Source organism: Kogia breviceps, chromosome 1 (genome assembly GCF_026419965.1).
Source record: "Kogia breviceps isolate mKogBre1 chromosome 1, mKogBre1 haplotype 1, whole genome shotgun sequence".
Classification (NCBI taxonomy): Eukaryota; Metazoa; Chordata; class Mammalia; order Artiodactyla; family Physeteridae; genus Kogia; species Kogia breviceps.
In genome coordinates, this window is record NC_081310.1 from 100742457 (window position 1) to 100757600 (window position 15144).

The window sequence follows — 15144 nt, forward strand, 5'->3', positions numbered from 1 at the left end:
GGAAGAAGCTTCAAACAAACCCTGGGGTCCATCAAAACATGCACATTCCTTATTAAAGTGACTGTTCCACGAACCAGCAAAAGAGACTTAGAACCGAGGGTAGGTTTAGAAGACATTTGGTCATTTATTTCAATACCTCATTTCATAGATGCAGGAATTGCCCAAAGACACTGCAGAGAATTAATGGGTATCAGGTCTCCTGACTTCTTATATGGTGTTTTCCCCATCATATTGGTCTGTCCATATTATAATTTTAGGCTTAGAGTTTGGAGTTAACCATAATTTTTATGAATAAATATTAAGAGTGACTAAGAACTCTGCCCCTCATAGGGGTGAGTCTGGCAGCCATGTTTCTACGAGGTAACCCTGCTTCATAACTAACTGGGTTAGTTGGAACCATTCACTTCTCCTTCCAAGAATTTGTCCTGAGTCCCAAAGTTGGGAACTGAGTCATGAAAGCTGCCTCAGCTGTCAAAGGAAGGTCTTTAAATTCCCTACAAGCTGTCTTGCCTTAGTTCTTGGATTTCATCCTTCCAATAAAACCCTTGTTTTATTGATGCTAACTCAGATTGGTTTCTGTTATTTGCAACCAAAAAAGTCTTAGCCAAGAATCTTAGAAGCTGAGGACTAAGCACATCATTTACTTTCAGATATGAGTTTTAGATTTAGAAGTCATGGTTCTTTAATATAGGTTACTACGACATTACCATTTTGGTTATGATTTTAAATTATGAGGGCGTGTATTAAGACTTGGTCTACTTGGAACTATGAAGAGATTGAGCAATCACTGTGAGGGGCTTGACCTCCAAAAACTTATTTTCTTTTGTGTTCTGTTAAGAGTCTTGACTTGTGTATTAATAATACTTATATGAGACAGTGTGGGAAAATGTTTGCGTTGAGTGTTCCAGAGGACAAACTCATTTCAAAAGCAATCTCAGTTTCTTCATCTGCAAAGTAGCCATAATAATACTTTCATCATTATGTGAAGAAGAGTAAATTCTATTGAATGAAATAAAATAACGTGGGTGTCTAGAGCGGCAGACTTTGGTTCAGATCCTACTCTGCCTCCCACTGGCTGTATGAGTTTGGCAGATCATTCAATCTCCCAGAGCTTGAGTGGCCTCATCTAAAAAGCAGGAATGAGAATAAATACTTCACAGGATTACTTTGAAAGCTTTTTGCTTGTAATGGGAACTTGACAATTGTTAATGTTCCTCCCACACCTATTATGTCCTTTCAGGCTTCTCTGTTTGCCATGGGTGGGTTACAGAGTCACAGGCTTCACCAGATGATTGTTACAGCTTGGGTAGTTGGAGGTTATGAACTAAGATGACAATTTGAGAATGGGAAGGACTCAGCCCAACCCACCTGAAGTACAGTCTCTGAGAGGGACCAGGCACGTGCACAAAAAGCCTTTTGTATGGCTGTTAAGATGAAGGGCAGACCAGCTGTGTGTGTGTGTGTGTGTGTGTGTGTGTGTGTGTGTGTGTGTGTGTGTGTAAATATTGGTCTCCTGAAACTCATGTTTGTCATATGGTGTCTGAAAACTCTGTGCATTTCTGAGTAGTGTCTCTGAGCTGAGGGCACTTGGGAGGGGTGGAAACGTGGCAGTGGGGTCCCTGATTTTGATTCCTACCTTAGTGGCACTGTATAGATATGCTGGGGGGTCATCCTAGGCCAGTAGGCCACACAGGACCAATAGGTAGAGTTTTGGTTGTAATCTTTTTTTAAAAAATACATTTATTTATTTTATTTATTTATTTTTGGCCGCCTTGGGTCTTTGTTGCTGCATGCGGGCTTTCTCTAGTTGCAGTGAGCAGGGGCTACTCTTCGCTGCAGTGCGCAGGCTTCTCATTGCAGTGGCTTCTCTTGTTGCAGAGCATGGGCTCTAGGCATGCGGGCTTCAGTACTTGCGGCACACAGGCTCAGTAGTTGTGGTGCACGGGCTTAGTTGCTCAGCGGTATGTGGGATCTTCCCGGACCAGGGATCGAACCTGTGTCCCCCACATTGGCAGGTGGATTCTTAACCACTGAACCACCAGGGAAGCCCTGCTGTAATCTTTGTTTTCATCAGAGGGAAATCCTTGACTATAAGACAGAGAAACAGCTGTGTCTTCTGGGCAAGGCAGCAAACCAAGGTATCATAAGTATGGTGTGGTGGAAAGAAAGTGTGGTGGAAAGAATATGGGGACTGTGGCAGACAGATCTGGGTGAATCCCAACTCCACTACTTACCAGTTAAATTATCTTGAATCTCTGAGCCCCAGGTTAAGCCCCTTAAAGTTGGGATAATAGTATCTAGAATTAAATGACATAAAATGCATGTCATGTATGTGGAAGTGCCTGACATGTATGTCCTTACTTTTAACAAAATAGGTATAAAATGACACAAACATATCATTTTCAAGGCTACTTAAAAGTCTGTTTTAATTAAAATAAACCAATTCCTAGATCTTAAAGTTCTCTTGCGATTTTAGTTATCTTTATCCCAGGTCAAAATGCATAGTGGCAGGGCCAACCAGCTGGGCCAGTTCCAGACCCTTGTGCCCAGACATCACAGGCAGTGGAGAGACAATCATCATTGGATTGTCCTGACCTCTTGGCCTCTGTACCAAGACATATGGGTGCTTGGCTTGGTCTCACTAACGTCAACCACTCAATTCCTCATGTTAATGAATTGTAATGACTTTATTACTTTAGTTCTTTAGAGTAAATAGTATCCTTGTTGGCTATCTCTTTAAGTTTTAATCATGGTATTGAAAGCTAATTACTAAATATCAACTCTCTAGAAACTCAGTAATTATAAATGTTTTTGACACCTATGTCAAAACTTACCCTTCAATTAATAATATCAGGTTGATGTTTCTTAGATTTTTTAAGGTATCAACTACATACTCACAAATGTCATTAGATTACACACACACACACACCCACACACACACCCCCCCCACACACACAAATGATGTTTAAATGTTTATGGCCTAGAAACTGACCAACAAGTTAACATAGGAAAGCCAAACTGGGGCTTCCCTGGTGGCGCAGTGGTTAAGAATCTGGCTGCTAGTGCAGGGGACACGGCTTCGTGCCCTGGTCCAGGAAGTTCCCACATGCTGCAGAGCAACTAAGCCTGTGTGCCACAACTACTGAGCCTGCCCACTGCAATTACTGAAGCCCATGCACCTAGAGCCCATGCTCTGCAACAAGAGAAGCCACCGGAATGAGAAGTCTGCGCACCACGACGAAAAGTAGTCCTCACTCGCCACAACTAGAGAAAGCCTGCACTCAGCAATGAAGACCCAACGTAGCCAAAAATAAATAAAATTTTTAAAAATTAAAAAAAAAAAAACCCAAATGTTTGAGGTAGGACCCCTGTAGCTGATTTAAATGGAATCATCTCCTAACGGCTGTTTAAAGCACCTGAATAAGACGATTTTTCCATTTTCTTCTCTAGATCCTCAATGGTGTCTTGCCAGGTAGTCGGTGAGGCTCCATCCCACCAAACTCCAGTCAGGATTCAGCTGGCAAAGGGGCAATCCTGCTAAGCATAAGCCAAAAAAATTATCTGGGGAGAGTTCAGGAAACAAATGTCCCAGTCTAGGGTCTGGTGCCTGGGCAACAGCAGATCTGAGCTGTTAGCACTTTGGCGGGGGCTGAGAGTGAGGGCTGGCCCACCCACACGGAGGCCTCTTGGTCATTTCAGACCTGCTCATCTGAGTAGCTGCTTGGTGCAGGGAGCCAGAAAAAAGTAGCCCAAGACAGGGTTCTTGCCCTCTGAGATGGTAGAATATGAAACAAAATGTTACGGACCACAGCATTGTCCAACTTTGGGAGAGATGAGACTTTTGCTGTGGAGGAGGCATGGGAAGATTGAACAGGTGCTGGGCTCTGAAGGCTTATTGGGCTTGGATGTTGGGGTGGGCGTGGGTGGTGAACCAGGCAGAACATCACCCAGACTTCTGTGCTGTCAGTCAGTATCAGTCAGCCTGGATTTCTTTATTTTTTTGGTCACACCGTGCGGCATGGGGGATCTTAATTCCCTGATCAGGGATCGAACCCGCACCCCCTGAATTGGAAGCATGGAGTCTTAACCACTGGACTGCCAGGGAAGTCCCAGCCTGGATTCTTATCATGCTCAGAATCACCAGGTTATAAGAAGGCAATTTCTGCAGAACTGCAGCTCAGTTGATTTGGCAGTTCCAGAAAATGAGCGTGCAGGCTCTTGGTTGGAATGTCATTGTTGTAGCCATCACAAAATATTTATCAGTGTATTTATCACCATTGGCTGCAAGAAACTAGGCCACGCTAATCAGGATGGGTTCGGTTCTCTGAGATGCCATAAGAGGCATCTCAGGGGTAAATAGCTGACATGGCCTGCACCCAAATCCCCCTGGGTCTTTGTTAACCAAAGGAGCACAGGTTCTGTCCTGCCAGGAGCTCCTGGAGGCCTGACTAGACTAGACATGGATCTGATCCAGGCTTCAGCTCCCAGCAGAGCCTGTGTCCTCCAGCATCCAGAAGTCCATCAGTGGACATGGGGCCCCAAGGCTTTCATGATTTCACAATCAGCACCCCTTGCTGCCCTGGGTTTGGGGCTACAGAGGTCCAAACAACAGTCCAGGAGCACGCAGGCATAACTTTCCCAGTGGCCTCTCTTCTCAGGAGACTGTCTCTTTCGGAGCCAACTCTGGGCTTTGTAGGCTCTGTGCAACAGAAGGTTACTGGAGGATTATCAAAGGATTAGGGGGCTTTGCTGAGTGAGCATGTATGGGTACTTTCTGCCAGAGTGATTTTTCTGAAACAGATCTGATCATGCCACCTCTCTATGGCTCTGTGTCTCCTGCAGCTGTATTTGGAAAAGTGTTGCCCAACCATACTCTGCATCAAACTCACCCAACCGATGGAGTAGTTATTAAAATGCAGATTCCTGTGTCTACTCCCTCATCGGTTGAATCTGAACTTCTGTGTGCAGCTTTCAGGAAGCACAGTTAAAACAAGCTCCCCACTAAAGTTGGAGAACTAAAGTATATTACAGGATAAAGTCCAAACTGCTTAGCCTGGAGGACAAGGCCCACCAGGATGTTTCTATGCCTGTCTCTATCTTCTCACCCCTCCTGGAAGTACTTACCTATCCTGCACCCCCAGTGATGCACCTCATAGAATTAGGGTCTCCCTCTCACCCCTGTGATGCTCCTACTACTTAGAACACCCTCCCTCCCAGCCCCACTCCCCTTCCCCTCGTTACTCTTTAATTCTGAACAATTAGCTCAGCCATTGTCTTCTCTGGATTAGACATGCCTCCTCTAGGTACCTCTTAGTGGTGCCCACACTGACTCATAACCGTGTGGTGCTTGTCTTTCTTCCCATTGGACTATGAGCCCCATGAGACGGGGCCATGTCTTGTCCTGGTTTCCAAGTGTGTATTATGTTCCCTGGCCCTTAGTAGAGGCTCAGAAACAGTTGGGAATAAATCAAGTTTTCAAGTTAGAGGTACCAAAGCCTTGGGTCTCTTTGGGTTGAGTACATCTTCTTAACAAAACCCAAATATTGGCGGTGGTGATTGTCTTAAAATTCTAATCTCTCAAAGACAATGATGGGAATAATAAAGAAGTAATAAACCTAGGCTATGAGATGAATTATGTACACTTTACTGGAGATTGTTAGGCATTATATGTGCAACAAATTTCAAATGGAGGTACAATCATGGTGTGGCCCTGTCCTAACTGTACAAAATCACACTCAGGGGGCCAGAGTTAGATGGCGGGGGTGTTGGACAGGTGGGCCACCGCTGGGAGTTGAGGAACCCAGGGCTGAAGCTAAGATAGAGGATCAGGACCTCCAAGGAGAAAGGAGTCAGAGGTCTGGGTCAGCACCGGCAGGTGTCCTGAGGGTGGTTGCTTCCAGCATTAAGTAACCTTACCAAATCCTGAAGGTAGCAGTTTGTAGAGGCACAAACACCACCATCATCAAGATTAAGGAGCTGGGTAAAAAGTGGGCCAAGAATGGTGAAGAGTTTGGAAAAGGCGTGCCAGCACTTCTCTCCAGGAGCCCTTGGGATAGCATGCCAGGCCTCCATGATGGGGTTTCATATCAAAGGCCTTGTTTGGGGCAGTCAGCTGAAGGTAGCTGTGGGCCCTGGGCACGTGTTCATGGGAACATGACATCTAGGGAAGGATGGGCATCTGGACAGGATGGTCAGGAACCCCTGATAAAATTCTTACCAGCCTCCCCCTTCTCTCTCCCTTTAAAAAGAAACAGCAGAAACTTATTTCTCACAGTTCTGGAGTCTGAAACTCTGAGGTCAGGGTGTCAGCACAGGACAGCTCTGGTGAGGATCCTTTTCTGGGTCACAGACTCCTGACTTCTCACTGTACCTTCATGTGGCCAAGAGCAGAGAAAGGAAGCGAGCCTTCTTGTTCTGTCTCTGACTCTGGCACTGACCACGGCTTTTGTGGTTTTGGAAAAGGCCACCATCCGTCTTCCTGATCTGGCCAACCGTAAATGGTGACATTTTCATCAACTGTCCCGCCCCCCCAATGAAGTCATCTCATGAAATGGTGAGCCTCTGAGTCTGCGTGTTTGAAACTTTAGTAACACTCTGAAAGCTGTGGACCTCTTTACAGCAGGTGTCTCTGATACAAGATGCAGGTCCCTAAACACTGCTGCCTGTTTTACCACTGCACACTTTTTTTTCAACCTTGGCCTGACAGGAAGCTCATGTTTGGCCTCCCTGGATTAACTGAGTCTCTTCCCAGAGCCCCAGGGAGCATCAGAACTGGAGTGTTTATTCCAAATGTCTCACCACTCATGCTTCTTTAGCTTTCTTAAATCCTTTCGTCTTTTTATTTCCAGTTTGGCCAGTACCTGCCATTCTTTTCACCTCATCAAAAGGTTGAATGGAAACAATGTTTGTTCACCAGATTTCCCATGGAACCATGCTTTGGGGGATTATTGGAGAGGCAAATTGTTTCTGTGTTCTCCAGCCTCTGTCCTGGGCCTTGGTCCTCCCAGCTTGGCTGTGTGCATGACCTTGGGCGTGTGCCCGCCTCCAGGTGGCCACCCTTACCCCCCAGTCCCACTGTACTCTGTTTCATCATCATTTCAACCCCTTCTCCATCCAACCTTGCTGTTCCATTCCCAAAGTTTGTTTCTCCTAGTGTTTTAAGCGTTTCAGTGCCCTTTGGTGGTCATCGTAGAGGTACTGTGCTTTTGAGAAGAGGGTCTGACAAGTATATACATGCAATTTGGGGCCTTTGCTTGATACTGGTCTGTTGCTCTGGTGCTTTTTTTAATTAAAAGGGAGGGAGGTATGAGCGTGGGCTGAAGACAGGACTGGGGTCATCAAGACTTGGGCCTGATCTATCTCTGACGTTGAGTCTCCCTCTGGCCTTGGGTGAGTTCCTTAAATTTTGAATGAAGACTCTAACGAAGGGTCCAGGAGTTTCTTGGGGACATGCTAAATATTATTGAAAATATCTTCTCAACGGCACAGCTGTATCTGTTGGCAAATGCCAAATTTCTTTTTGCAAGTCCAGGGTCAGATACACTAGCTTCCCTCTGCTTGAGCATCATCAGATAGCTGTCTCATTTTTCATCAAAATAGGAATAGCAGGCATGGACATTCATTAATTGTAGCTATTAAAAAAACCAAACAAACTCCTGAGCAAATTCAAGTAGAATGTGATTGTGAAAGCCAAGGTCTGTTGCCAAAGAAAGGTGTGTGTGTGTGTGTGTGTGTGTGTGTGTGTGTGTGTGCACGTGGCCTCTCTGGGCTGCCTGCTATTTTATGTAATATCTGATCCTTGACCCCTGGATGTTACCCAGTGGGTAGCTAGTTGGATTGGGGGTCTAACGTGACTTGGGAGCTGTTCATAGCCTTGCTGGGAACTAGATGACTATGGTGTTTCAATCCTGCTTGATAAACCGTCTCTTCCCCTGGTCCATCTGACACAGCCCGGCTGGTTTGCAGGGCCGGCAATCGCCTACTGTGTCTCTAGAGAAAGGCTCTGAATGGTCAGCGAGGAGCTGCCACAGAGCTCTTGGCAGCCCAGCCCAGGTTTGCAGGAAGGGTTTCGGGGAATTTTGAGGACATCTATTCTTCTATGCAGGGATTTACAGGCTTTCTCTGTTAAGGAACTTTAACATTCTAAGCAGCTGCTTGAGTTTTTTGGAGGGAACGTATGTACTACTTCCACTCTAAGCCAGGCTCTTTCTTTGGAGCTGGGCCAGGGCCTGTTGCTGCCTGTTGTTGTGCACAGGGCCTAGGGGACCGTTACAGCATTGGATTTCTCTAGAACAGCCTATTTTTAGCTGTTGGGTGAATCAGAAATGATATTTGTATCACACCACCTAAGTCAACCAAGCTAGGCTGCTGTAATGTAACCAAGATGCAGACTAATTTGAGGCACCTAATGGTAGGGGGCAGTTTGCTGCACTGCTAGACAGCTCTGCTCCACACACACACTCAGGGTCCAGAGTCTTTTCATCTTGTGGCTCTGCCATCCTGAATCCTTAAGCTTTTTTCCATGGTTACCACAAAACCAAGTTCCAGGCAGCAGAGTTGGGGAAAGAGCATAGAGGGGCCCTCCTGGTCCGATGTCACACCTGTCACTTCCACTCCATTCTGCTAAAGAGAGCTTAGTGACCAGGCCACATGTACCACAAGGCTTGAGTAATGCTGTCTCTACCTGGGCAACTTGGCACCAAGTCACTGCTCTGTTATTGTGGAAGAAGTGAATGGATGTAGTGCATAGCTAGCAGCCTCCCCATAGCCTACTCTTTTTTTTTTTTTTTTTTTTTTTTTTTTTTCGGTATGCGGGCCTCTCACTGCTGTGGCCTCTCCCGTTGCGGAGCACAGGCTCCGGACGCACAGGCCTAGCGGCCATGGCTCACGGGCCCAGCCGCTCCGCGGCATGTGGGATCTTCCCGGACCGGGGCACGAACCCGTGTCCCCTGCATCGGCAGGCGGATTCTCAACCACTGCGCCACCAGGGAAGCCCTAGCCTACTCTTTTAAATCATTCAGATACTTTACGAGTTCTGTGTTCAAAGCCTGCCCTCAGGGCTGGATTCATGGGTGGGAGGCCTGTGCGCTTGTGCTTGATTTAATGCCCTGCTATTGCCATCTTGAAATTCTAAATAATTGTTTAATAAGCTTTCATTTTTCACTGGGCCCACAAAATTATGTAGCCAGTTCTGCCTGCCATTTCCCAAATTAGCATTTTCATTCTACCCTATTCAATATTAACTGAAAATCCATTTTATAGTAAGACAATCATGAAAGGTCACAGGAGGGATGGGATGCAAAGGTAAGGTTCAATATCTGGCATCTTCCAGTTCAGCAGGGGGGGTGAGAGAAGTGTAGTATTTATCACTTAGAAGAGTCCTCCACACGCTGCTATGAATATTCCTGGGGTGGCCTCTGATGGTGGTGGTGTTGTCAAGGGGTAGCAGGTGGTGGTGTGAGATATTAGCTCTGGGTAGGATAGTTTTTAAATGAATTATTTCAAGCCTACAAAAAATAGAGTAATCTTACATCTATGTTTCCACCCCTTAGTTTTGTCAACTCTTAATATGTTACCATGCTTGCTTCAGATATTTTAAAGAAATCTGAATACTACACATATAGTTGAGCCTCCTTTGTATCTCTTCCTGAATCTCGTTCCCCTCCCTCCCACCTAGAAGCGATCATGTCCTAAATTTGGTGTTCATAATCCTCAAGCATAGCATTTTTCACTGCTTATATATGTATCTATAAATAATTTTTAGTACTTTCATGTTTTAAATTTTATAAAAATGGCAGCATACACTCTTCATTCATTATTTCAACAGATACTTACTGAGTAGCTACTATGGCCAGGCACTGTTTTCAGCACTGGGGGTGGGGGAAATGCTGGCCAACTCCACCGAGCAGGCCGTCACCATTGCTGGTGTGCTGCAGTCTGAGTGTGCCAAGCAGATCTGCCTAGGCATGCTGGAGATGCTCTCCCAGTCCCCAGAACGGAGAGTCATGACCATTTTGTACCAACCCATGCCTGATTGCTCTCTAGTCATCTGTGAGGGCGGCCAAGTTTGGTGCAGAGATGCTGCCGGTTACCCCACACCATCGATGACCTGCAGGGACCACCTCTAGATGCCTACTCAATTCAAGGACAATACACCATTTCTCCACTCCATCTGGCTAAGCTGAACCAGGTGGCAAGACAACATTCTCACTTTGCCGTGATGCACGGTGAGACTGGATTTACCAGAACTGACCCCAGCCTTCCAGAGATCAAGGCTATTGGGCAAGTTTGGATGCATTTAGTCAAACTACCCATGAACTCACCATTCCAAATAGCTTAATTGGCTGCATAGTCAGGCAACAAGGCACCAACCTTAATGATATCTGCCAGATGTCCAGGGCCCAGATCAGAACTGCCAACCCAGTGGAAGCCTCTCCTGGAAGGTAGATTACTGTCACTGGTTCTGTTGCCAGTATTAGTCTGGCCTGGAATCTAATCAATGTCAGACTATCCTCTGAGAACGGCATGAGGTGCAGCTAGAATGGTGTAGGTTCACTCATAACCCCTTTATGTTGTATTCTCATAATCCAGCTGTGTAATTTCTGGTCAGTGATGTCCAGGTTTTGAATTATTTCTAAGTGTTCAGTTTCAACACAACTTTATCTTCCCCAGGATTTAAAAAATCACATTCTTTGTTCAGCTGTTAATGCTGGGATTCATATTTAGCTTATTTTATAAGCTTTTCTCTGTTTTTAGTTTTGTTTTGGGTTTTTTGGCTCATGGATTTTATTTATGCTTGTTGATAAGAAATGTAAGAGCAGAATGTTAAATTCAGTTTAGTTCTGTAATGTCAAGAATTAAAAATAAAAAATGGTTTGGTTAGTAACAACCAGAAAAAGTAAGAGACTAAACAAAAATTCCTGCCCTCATGGAGTTTGTATTCTAGAGGAGCAGAGAGACAATAAGCAAGAAGAGAAAGTAAAAACATATAGTATGTTTGATAGTGATAACTGCTAAGGATATAAGAAAAAGCAGAGAAGGGGGTATGATGTCAGGATGGGGATGGGCAATTGAAATTTTAGACTGAGTAGCCAGGAAGGCCTTGCTATTTCTATCCTGCTGCCATTAGATAATTTTTCTAACCATTAAGTTTTGAGATTTATCAATTTTGAAATACATACTTTTAATTAGTTCATTTCCACTGCTTCATGACATCAATAGCATGAATTGGACATAATTCATTTATCAATTCTTTGGTTGATTAATATTCAGATTGACTTTTGATATTCTGCTATTAGAAACAAGGCTACAAAGAGTACACCTGACTGTGTCTCCACATGCACTAATACATAATAGACCTAGGAGGAGACTGTTGGGCCAGTGGACATGCATGTCTTCAACTTTTTTAGTTGTTTCCAAATTGCTGTTCAAAAGGATCATATCCATGTACACTCTGCAGAAAAGGGTTGCCATAGCAGACCTGAAGCTGCTGCGTTCTAGAAGGGCCTGCCTGCTAGGTTGGTCCTGGGCTGGTGCCTGTGAACTCAGATTTCTGGAGTGTTCCCACTGTTCTTTAACAGATAATGGTGGTTACCTGTGCCTCAACTGTGCAACACTGTTGTTTATGCAGAGCACCTGCTTTCCCTCTGGGAGTCTGGAATTTTGGAACATGCTAGTTGGGAAGTGCTTATGTGACACAATAAAAACCTTGGGTGTTGCGTCACTAATGGGCTTCCTGGGGCAGAAACACCCATGTGTTGCTGTGTTTTTGCTGCTGTGAAATGACTTTTTATTTGGATTTTCATTTCCTTGTCTATTAGTGAGGTTAAGCATCTTTTCATATGTTTAGTGACCGTTTGAGTTCCTCTTCTGTGATGTGCCTATCATATTCATTGCTCATTTTTCTTTTGGGGTTGTTTGTCTTATCATACTGCATCATAGGAGTTCTTTATATGTGGATACTAACTTTCTGTTCCTTATGTGTATTGAAAAATAATTTCTCTCTCTTTAGGGTCCGTCTTTATTTTTTAGAGTGTGTTTTGTTTTATGGAAGTTTTTCATTTTAATGTATTCAAGTTAATTATTCTTTCCCCTGTGGTATGTGTGTGTGTGTGCGTGTGTGAATGCACACGTGTGTTTGTCTTGTTGTATGTCTTTTTTTAAAATTTAATTTTATTTATTTTTTTATACAGCAGGTTCTTATTAGTCATCAGTTTTATACACATCACTGTATACATGTCAATCCCAATCGCCCAATTCATCACACCACCACCCCTATCTCCCGCCGCTTTCCCCCCTTGGTGTCCATATATTTGTTCTCTACATCTGTGTCTCAACTTCTGCCCTGCAAACCGGTTCATCTGTACCATTTTTCTAGGTTCCTGAAACTTTACCAAATTCATTGCTTAGCTCTAGTAGTTTTCTGGTGGCATCTTTAGGATTGTCTATGTATAGTATCATGTCATCTGCAAACAGTGACAGTTTTACTTCTTCTTTTCCTATTTGGATTGCTTTTATTTCTTTTTCTTCTCTGATTACCATGGCTAGGACTTCCAAAACTATGTTGAATAATAGTGGTGAGAGTGGACATCCTTGTCTTGTTCCTGATCTTAGAGGAAATGCTTTCAGTTTTTCACCATTGAGAATGATGTTTGCTGTGGGTTTGTCGTACATGGCTTTTATTATGTTGAGGTAGGTTCACTCTCTGCCCACTTTCTGGAGAGTTTTTATCATAAATGGGTGTTGAATTTTGTCAAAAGCTTTTGCTGCATCTATTGAGATGGTCATATGGTTTTTGTTCTTCAATTTCTTAATACAGTGTATCACAGTGATTGATTTGCATATATTGAAGAATTCTTGCATCCCTGGGATAAATCCTACCTGATCATGGTGTATGATCCTTTTAATGTGTTGTTGGATTTTGTTTGCTAGTATTTTGTTGAGGATTTTTGCATCTATATTCATCAGTGATATTGGTCTGTAATTTTCTTTTTTTGTAGTATCTTTGTCTGGTTTTGGTATCAGGGTGATGGTGGCCTCATAGAATGAGTTTGGGAGTCTTCCTTCTTCCTCAATTTTTTGGAAGAGTTTGAGAAGGATGGGTGTTAGCTCTTCTCTAAATGTTTGATAGAATTCACCTGTGAAGGCATCTAGTCCTGGACTTTTGTTTGTTGGAAGATTTTTCATCACAGTTTCAATTTAATTACTTGTGATTGGTCTGTTCATATTTTCTATTTATTCCTGGTTCAGTCTTGGAAGGTTACACCTTTCCAAGAATTTGTCCATTTCTTCCAGGTTGTCCACTTTATTGGCATAGAGTCGCTTATAGTAGTCTCTCATGATGCTTTTTATTTCTGTGGTGTCCATTGTAACTTCTCCTTTTTCATTTCTAATTTTATTGATTTGAGTCCTCTCCCGCTTTTTCTTGATGAGTCTGGCTAAAGGTTTATCAATTTTGTTTATCTTCTCAAAGAACCAGATTTTAGTTTTATTGATCTTTGCTATTGATTACTTTGTTTCTATTTCATTTATTTCTGCTCTGATCTTTATGATTTCTTTCCTTCTACTACCTTTGGGTTTTGTTTGTTCTTCTTTCTTTGTCTTGTTCCTTTAGGTGTAAGGTTAGTTTGTTTATTTGAGATTTTTCCTGTTTCTTGAGGTAGGATTGTGCTGCTCTAAACTTCCCTCTTAGAACTGCTTTTGCTGCATCCCATAGGTTTTGGATCGTGTTTTCATTGTCATTTGTCTCTAGGTATTTTTTGATTTCCTCTTTGATTTCTTCAGTGATCTCTTGGTTATTTAGTAATGTATTGTTTAGCCTCCATGTGTTTGTGTTTTTTACGTTTTTTTCCCTGTAATTCATTTCTAATCTCATAGCGTTGTGGTCAGAAAAGATGTTTGATATGATTTCAATTTTCTTAAATTTACTAAGGCTTGATTTGTGACCCAAGATGTGATCTATCCTGGAGAATGTTCCATGTGCACTTAAGAAGAAAGTGTAATCTGCTGTTTTGGGGTGGAATGTCCTATAAATATCAACTAAATCTATCTGGTCTATTGTGTCATTTAAAGCTTCTGTTTCCTTATTTATTTTCATTTTGGATGATCTGTCCATTGGTGTAAGTGAGTTGTTAAAGTCCTCCACTATTATTGTGTCACTGTCGATTTCCTCTTTTATAGCTGTTAGCAGTTGCCTTATGTATTGAGGTGCTCCTATGTTGGGTGCATATATATTTATAATTGTTATATCTTCTTCTTGGATTGATGCCTTGATATTATGTAGTGTCCTTCCTTGTCTCTTGTAACATTCTTTATTTTAAAGTCTATTTTATCTGATATGAGAATTGCTACTGCAGCTTTCTTTTGATTTCCATTTGCATGGAATATCTTTTTTCATCCCCTCAGTTTCAGTCTGTATGTGTCCCTAGGTCTGAAGTGGGTCTCTTGTAGACAGCATATAGATGGGTCTTGTTTTTGTATCCATTCAGCCAGTCTGTGTCTTTTGGTTGGAGCATGTAATCCATTCACGTTTAAGGTAATTATTGATATGTATGTTCCTATGACCATTTTCTTAATTGTTTTGGGTTTGTTTTTGTAGTTCCTTTTCTTCTCTTGTGTTTCCCACTTAGAGAAGTTCCTTTAGCATTTGTTGTAGAGCTGGTTTGGTGGTGCTGAATTCTCTTAGCTTTTGCTTGTCTGTAAAGCTTTTGATTTCTCCATCGAATCTGAATGAGATCCTTGCTGGGTAGAGTAATCTTGGTTGTAGGTTCTTCCCTTTCATCACTTTACGTATACCATGCCACTCCCTCCTGGCTTGCAGAGTTTCTGCTGAGAAATCAGCTGTTAACCTTATGGGAGTTCCCTTGTATGTTATTTGTCATTTTTCCCTTGCTGCTTTCAATAAGTTTTCTTTGTCTTTAATTTTTGCCAATTTGATTCCTATGTGTCTCAGTGTGTTTCTCCTTGGGTTTATCCTGTATGGGACTCGCTGTGCTTCCTGGACTTGGATGGCTATTTCCTTTCCCATGTTAGGGAAGTTTTCGACTATAATCTCTTCAAATATTTTCTCAGGTGTTTTCTCTCTCTCTTCTCCTTCTGGGACCCCTATAATGAGAGTATTGTTGTGTTTAATATTGTCCCACAAGT

At 43.0% G+C, this 15144-nt stretch overlaps 1 pseudogene; it reads left to right on the forward strand.

The window, feature by feature from the left end:
* The first annotated feature begins 5753 nt into the window (after window positions 1-5753).
* LOC131760236 (poly(rC)-binding protein 1-like) lies at window positions 5754-10539 on the forward strand (annotated as a pseudogene).
* The last annotated feature ends 4605 nt before the right edge of the window (window positions 10540-15144 follow it).